We start from the raw sequence: 8,406 nt of genomic DNA, 5'->3' as shown, positions 1-8,406 counted from the left end.
AACTTTGTCAATAGCAAGCTAATAAACGGTGTGACTCCAAAGGATTGAGATAATCTCCAGAGTTTCTGCTACATAATGCCCAGGACTCCATTGAAAGGACACCTAAGAATTTATTTTGCCCAAAAATTTGATCATTTTTTTCACTGTCCTTACCTATTTTCCAAACCTAGTCCTTTTGCTTCACCTTTCAGTCTGCGGACAACCCTGTATCTGATTGACTTGTTAATTCTGGGAATGTTTTGCAGATTAATTTGCTTGCCAGAGGTGGTTCCTCTAATTGATGTCTAAGAACCCTAATTAGTTAAGAATACTTTTTTTAACATTTTCATTGCTATTTATTATTATTATTATTATTGCTAATATCTCTATTATAAATAATTCACAAGGGCATCTATCTGACAAAAGACAAAGAGCTGGCTACTAGTAGAAAAAGTACATTTGACTCTGTCAGTGAAAATGGTAAAGGGATTTGAGAAAATAAGGCAAAGCACTGGAATCATGTGTTAAAACTTGAAATATTATAGACACATTTACTTAATTTCTAATACTGTTGTTGCTTATAATTAAATAAGATGTTTTCCATGAACCACGCATTACAGCAAATATATTGTTTATACAGATTAAATTTTCATCAAAAGGGACGCCTGAGTGGCTCAGTTGGTTAAGCAGCTGCCTTTGGCTCAGGTCATGATCCCAGCGTCCTGGGACTGAGTCCCGCATCGGGCTCCTTGCTTGGCCGGGAGCCTGCTTCTCCCTCTGCCTCTGCCTGCCATTCTGTCTGCCTGTGCTTGCTCTCTCGCCCACTCTCTCTGATAAATAAATTAAATCTTAAAATAAATAAATAAATAAATAAATTCTCATCAAAAAATTGTAAGTGTATTTTATTGTAGGATCATGATCAGCATTTTGCAGATGAGAAAAATGAAATTTAGAAAATGTCTCTTCAAATCCCTCATACAATATATCTGGCCTGAAGGATATACTATCACAATAGGACGATAATTGAGATATACTTAAAATGATAAATTTACTGTTTAGGAAGATAATTGACAGATTCAGATTCTTTTAAAATGATAAACTTTACTGTTTAGGGTTTTTGGGAGTGGGTTAAAAGTTTGCCACAGTCCCGCATCGATTCTGCTCAGCAGAGAGAGTGCTTTTCTCTCTCTCTGCCTGCCTCTCCATATGTATTTCTAAAATTTTGTGTTTAAAAAAAAAAGAGAATGCACTGAGAAGTAAAGAAAGTGATATATCAGTGTTACCAACTAATGGCTATACTATCATCACCTTATTTATGAACAATGAAACAGCGTGCAATATTTAAATCAATTTAAATAAATTCCTATTTATTTTATATATTTATAAATTTAAATAAATTCCTATTTATTTATTTATTATTAAAGAAATTCCTCTAACAAACAGTATGTGTTGAAGGTTGCTAGCAGAAAAGTGTTGTACTACATGGAAGTAATCAGAAAATATGATCTAAAATTCTGCTTTCAAGGGCGCCTGGGTGGCTCAGTGGGTTAAAATTCTGCTTTCAAGAAGCTATAACAGTAAGTACTGAGCATTAGCTATTATATGCTATGGATGAATAACTGAAATCTACATTTGAAACTAATGGTACACTATATGTTAACTAATTGAATTTTAAAAAGTTAGTAAAAAAAATACCACTATTTTATAAAACAATATTCCCAACAGGCTCTTTTGCTTTAAAATACTCACTTTGTAATGAGAGTCATTACTTTTGTCTAGCCAATTCTTACATCACTGTTTATCCCTTCCCTGCTTTATCCCTTCCCAGTATCAATAAAGGCTCACTTGGGTTACCTAGAAGCCATGAGAAAGCTTGTAATAGATCTGGCTGGTTTTCACCAGCAATTTGACCACCGTGTGCACAGGGAAGTCTATTGATAAAGGCTTTATTGCAATAAATTGCAAATACATGGATGATTTTGAATTCTCTTTCTTGAGGTCTTGTTTCATGATAATAAATTTAGGGTGGCTTATTGGAATGGATGTTATTAACATATTTTCATAGTTCTAAGTACATGGAATTGTAAAATAGATTAATGAATGTGGCATTACTGACAACTGTCCTCATTTTGAAATCAAATTACAGTGTACTGAGCTGAGGAGGCAAAGCAGATTTGGGATTATGAGTGAACTAATTTAAAAAAGTCTTAGGGGTATGATCAGACTATTGGGTAATTCAGTAGAAAAATGTCAACTGATTGAGATTCTGTGTTCCCTGATTTCAGAGAGAAGTTAAGATAAATAAGTAACACGAGGAGACTAGGAAGCCAAACATAAGTGAAAATTTTGTGCCAGGGTGTGTATACATCTGTTTATCTTCTTGCTTTACCACTGAGGTTGCTCCTAGAGGAGAGTTTAAATATGTGTTGGAGCTAATCTCTGTGGATTACACAAGAAACCACATCCTACAGCTCTCCCTGAAACACCCCTTATGATTTCAATGTAATTTGGTTTTTTTGTTGCATTTTTAGAAATAACAAAATACTTTGCAAACTCATCTACTTTATTATTTCTACAAGTTACCACCACAAGTGAGTCAGCTGGCTCCACATTTTAACACAGTGACAGTCACAGAGGCATGGAGGAATGAGTAGAGTTATCAATATATGTGCTTTTAAGAAGTATGACAGGGTAGCAGCTATTTCCAGGAACCAAAACATGGGTCAGCAGCTGTGCAGGAAAAGTGATGGAATAAATGACTCATTTCAGAGGAGTTATATAACATATTAGTTCTATAATGTATCTTCAGCACCCAATTACCCGCTTTGATCTAAAGATAAGGATTTACAGTTAAGGTCCCATTTATGATTTGACTGGTAGGGTCTGAATCATTTTTACTATTGTTTTGACTATTACTTGAAACCTATAGTAGTACTTGGGATATGTGTCGTGTATTCTGTGAACATGTGCTAGTTTAGATTAGATAATTCCTGTCTCGAACCCCTGTTAATTTTTTAATTTTTGATTATTTGTTACTGGTTTCAGTAAATGGATATATCTTAAAAATTGCAAAGTCACTATTAAGATAAGTTATTATTATATAGAGCATGGAATTGTACATTCCTCCTTTGAATCTGACAGAGTTTGACCATATCCTTAACAATTTGGGAAAAACATGCTATTATTTTTCTTTATAAAATTTCTCCTGTTAGGCTGTGATGGTTGTCATCAGCAATAACCCCTCTGACGGCTTCGTCAAAAGAGTTGAAAAAATTGGAAAGGTGTGAATGGTCCTGTTTGTTGAATATAAAGAAAAGAGCATTTAAGTACAATTAACACTCTTACTTCTCCTTCTATGCTTTCAGATGTTTGACATTTGAAAATTTTGCTTCTAGAAGAGATGCCCTATATAATTCTTTTTTTTACATTTTTTATAAACATATTTTTTTATCCCCAGGGGTACAGGTCTATGAATCTCCAGGTTTACACACTTCAAAAAAACCCTAAGCCCAGCAGGAGAAGAGAAATCATAAAGATCAGAGCAGAAATCAATGAAATAGAAACCAAAAAAACAATAGAGCAATCAACGAAACTAGGAGCTGGTTCTTTGAAAGAATTAATAAAATTTATAAACCCCTGGCCCGACTTATCAAAAAGAAAAGAGAAAGGACTCAAATAAATAAAATCATGAATGAAAGAGGATAGATCACAACTAACACAAAAGAAATACAAACAATTATAAGAACATACTATGAGCAACTCTACGCCAACAAATTTGACAATCTGGAAGAAATGGATGCATTCCTAGAAACATATAAACTACCACAACTGAAACAGGAAGAAATAGAAATCCTGAACTGACCCATAACCAGTAAGGAGATTGAAACAGTCGTTAAAAATCTCCAAACACGGCTTCCCAGGGGAATCCTACCAAACATTTAAAGAAGAACTAATTCCTATTCTCCTGAAACTGTTCCAAAAAAATAGAAATGGAAGGAAAACTTCCAAACTCATTTTATGAGGCCAGCATCACCTTGATCCCAAAACCAGACAAGGATCCCATCAAAAAAGAGAGCTATAGACCAATATCCTTGATGAACACAGATGCGAAAATTCTCACCAAAATACTAGACAATCGGATTCAACAGTACATTAAAAGGATTCTTCACCACGACCAAGTGGGATTTATTCCAGGGCTGCAAGGTTCGTTCAACATCTGCAAATCAGTCAATGTGATACAGCACATCAATAAAAGAAAGAATCAGAACCATATGATACTCTCAATAGATGCTGGAAAAGCATTTGACAAAGTACAGCACCCCTTCCTGATCAAAACACTTCAGAGTGTAGAGATAGTGGGCATATACCTCAATATCATCAAAGCCATCTAAGAAAAACACACCGCAAATATCATTCTCAATGTGGAGAAAAACTGAAAGCTTTTCCGTTAAGGTCAGGAACACGGCAGGAATGTCCATTATCACCACTGCTATTCAAAATAGTACTAGAAGTCCTAGCCTCAGCAATCAGACAAAAGGAAATTAAAAGCATCCAAATCGGCAAAGAAGAAATCAAACTATCACTCTTCGCAGATGATATGATACTATATGTGGAAAACCCAAAGGGCTCCACTCCAAAACTGCTAGAACTTGCACAGGAATTCAGTAAAGTGTCAGGATATAAAATCAATGCACAGAAATCAGATGCATTTCTCTACACCAACAACAAGACAGAAGAAAGAGAAATTAAGGAGTCCATTCCATTTAAAATTGCACCCCAAACCATAAGATACCTAGGAATAAACCTAACCAAAGAGGCTAAGAATCTATACTCAGAAAGCTATAAAGTACTCATGAAAGAAATCAAGGAAGACACAAAGAAATGGAAAAATGTTCCATGCTCCTGGATTGGAAGAATAAATATTGTGAAAATGTCTATGCTACTGAAAGCAAGTCCTATATAATTCTTACTTTAAGGAACAAGTTGCTTTTATAATTTTTTTTATTATTCTACCATTCAAGTATTTCCATTTAAATTAAATTCAATATCATTTAAAAAATAATCAAAAGTGCAGTCAGTATTCAATTCCTGGGCTAAATAATTTTAGAAAGCTTTGTGTTATTGAACCTACAGGGTTTTTCTGTAGTTTTAACTCTTTCTTTCTGTGATTTTTCCCATTAGTCACGTAAGTGACTGAAATATAACAGACATTGAGGATAAAGAAGGACTGAATAGAACAATCCTTGGCCTCTTGAAGTTGAGAATCTAGCAAGGGAGTCAAACAATTCAATCATTCAGAGACAATTTATTGAGTGCCTGGCCTAAGATGAGCACAACAAAACCCCAGCCCAGAGGAATCATTTTAATTTTTTATTTTTTATAAACATATATTTTTATCCCCAGGGGTACAGGTCTGTGAATCACCAGGTTTACACACTTCACAGCACTCACCAAAGCACATACCCTCCCCAATGTCCATAATCCCACCCCCTTCTCCCAACCTCCCTCCCCCCAGCAACCCTCAGTTTGTTTTGTGAGATTAAGAGTCACTTATGCTTTGTCTCCCTCCCAATTCCATCATGTTTCATTGATTCTTCTTCTACCCACTTAAGCCCCCATGTTGCATCACCACTTCCTCATATCAGGGAGATCATATGATAGTTGTCTTTCTCTGCTTGACTTATTTCTCTAAGCATGATATGCTCTAGTTCCATCCATGTTGTCGCAAATGGCAAGATTTCATTTCTTTTGATGGCTTCATAGTATTACATTGTGTATATATACCACATCTTCTTGATCAATGTCTATGCTACCTAAAGCAATCTACACAATGCAATTCCTATCAAAGTACCATCCATCTTTTTCAAAGAAATGGAGCAAATAATTTTAAAATTTATATGGAACCAGAAAAGACCTCGAATAGCCAAAGGGATATTGAAAAAGAAAGCCAACGTTGGTGGCATCACAATTCCGGACTTCAAGCTCTATTACACAGCTGTCATCATCAAGACAGCATGGTACTGGCACAAAAACAGACACATAGATCAATGGAACAGAATAGAGAGCCCAGAAATAGACCCTCAACTCTATGGTCAACTCATCTTCGACAAAGCAGGAAAGAATGTCCAATGGAAAAAGACAGCCTCTTCAATAAATGGTGCTGGGAAAATTGGACAGCCACATGCAGAAAAATGAAATTGGACCATTTCCTTACACCACACACGAAAATAGACTCAAAATGGATGAAGGACCTCAATGTGCGAAAGGAATCCATCAAAATCCTTGAGGAGAACACAGGCAGCAACCTCTTCGACCTCAGCCGCAGCAACATCTTCCTAGGAACAACGGCAAAGGCAAGGGAAGCAAGGGCAAAAATGAACTATTGGGATTTCATCAAGATCAAAAGCTTTTGCACAGCAAAGGAAACTGTTAACAAAATCAAAAGACAACTGACAGAATGGGAGAAGATATTTGCAAATGACATATCAGATAAAGGACTAGTGTCCAAAATCTATAAAGAACTTAGCAAACTCAACACCCAAAGAACAAATAATCCAATCAAGAAATGGGCAGAAGACATGAACAGACATTTCTGCAAAGAAGACATCCAGTTGGCCAACAGACACATGAAAAAGTGCTCCATATCACTGGGCATCAGGGAAATACAGATCAAAACCACAATGAGGTATCACCTCACACTAGTCAGAATGGCTAAAATCAACAAGTCAGGATGTGGAGAAAGGGGAGCCCTCCTACACTGTTGGTGGGAATGCAAGCTGGTGCAGCCACTCTGGAAAACAGCATGGAGGTTCCTCAAAATGTTGAAAATAGAACTGCCCTATGACCCAGCAATAGCACTACTGGGTATTTACCCTAAAGATACAGACGTAGTGATCCAAAGGGGCATGTGCACCAGAATGTTTATAGCATCAATGTCCACAATAGCTAAACTATAGAAAGAACCTAGATGTCCATCAACAGATGAATCATTTTAATGGGAGTGATAGATAATAGGTAAGCCAACTTAAAAAAAAATTGTACTGGTTTTTCCTTTAATAGTGATGCATATTTGAACTAAATAAGCACATTTTAAAAAGAGCAGTGATTAAGAAGTGGTTTTTTAACTGAGTGGCCCAAAAAGGACTCCCTTAAAAATCTGTTTTGAACAGATTTCTGAATAATATCAGCTATGAAGCTGCGTAAAGATCTCAAGGGTGGGAGATTTTTCCAGTCAAAAAACTGTCAAGGTTCCAAAGTCACAATACAGTTGTAAGTTTCTCTAATAAAGTAACTTCTGACAAAGGATGAGAAGAAATAACTAACCCATGTTTGAAATAATAGGGACAGACTTTATATGGAATTAATATTTAATTAAAGCTATAAAGGACAAAAATACACTAGAGCAAAATCCTGGTGACGCTGATATACCTAATGAAAGATCATAAACAAGGTGTGGGTAGCAAAGAGCGTGTGGGAATGTTGGTAAGAACAGTGGGGAAGAGTCATCCCTGAACATGTTCTTAAAAGAAGCAATTCTTGTGTTGTTTTAAAGGGTAAATTGGAGTTTGCCTAAGTGATTAGAGAAGGATGCCTCAGCTTATGGAAGTTCAAAGCCATAAAGATGTGATAAACTACTGCAGATATTTTTCATGTATATTTGTTGTTGCTTCTAGTAATGGTGATCTAAAAACTCCTACTTAAGACAACTAAAAATCCAGACAAAATAGCTTTTAAAGTTTAAAAATATCAGAATGATTATAAAAATAAGTGAGGGATTACTGGGCCAAAATACGAAACACAATGAGAGTCTGAGGATATATGCCCTGAAGCCATTTTAGCTATGAGAGCATTTGAAACTGCTAAAACACACTGAGCTGTGTTTTTAATAGACTCTTGATACTAGAGAAACAAATTCAAAATCCAGCAGCAATCAAATTTGAGGACTTTGGTACAACCCAAATTTAAGTTGAGATCCCCAAAGCACAAGGAGAAGCAGAAATAAAGACTATAGCCTACCTTGCCTTCTGTGTAAACTGAGAAAGTCAATCACTGAATTTGGAATATGATTGTCTTGTAGAGTCTCAGATATAAGAGAAAATCCTGCCAAGGAGGACCATACCATTATTATAGCTCTTAATTATCCCTACTCAATAAGAGTTTCAAATATAATGTCTTGAACATAGCAAAATGTAACAAAGCACACAAAGAAAAACCATTAACAAGATTTGATAGACAAAATGGGATTAAGTATGATGTTAAAATGATCAATAAAGATTGTAAAATGGCTTGATTACTCTGCTCAAAGAAATGAGAGGGGAAGAAAAATTGAACAAAAAACTGAAACTAAAAATGATATTGAGAAAGATTTTATAAATGAATTAAATGGATACTCCAGAACTTTAAAGATATGACAGCTAATTTAAGATA

This window comes from Mustela putorius, unplaced genomic scaffold (genome assembly GCF_011764305.1).
Source record: "Mustela putorius furo isolate JIRA1106 unplaced genomic scaffold, ASM1176430v1.1 tig00003921_pilon_pilon_pilon, whole genome shotgun sequence".
In the NCBI taxonomy this organism is placed as follows: domain Eukaryota; kingdom Metazoa; phylum Chordata; class Mammalia; order Carnivora; family Mustelidae; genus Mustela; species Mustela putorius.
This window is presented reverse-complemented; position numbering follows the sequence as displayed.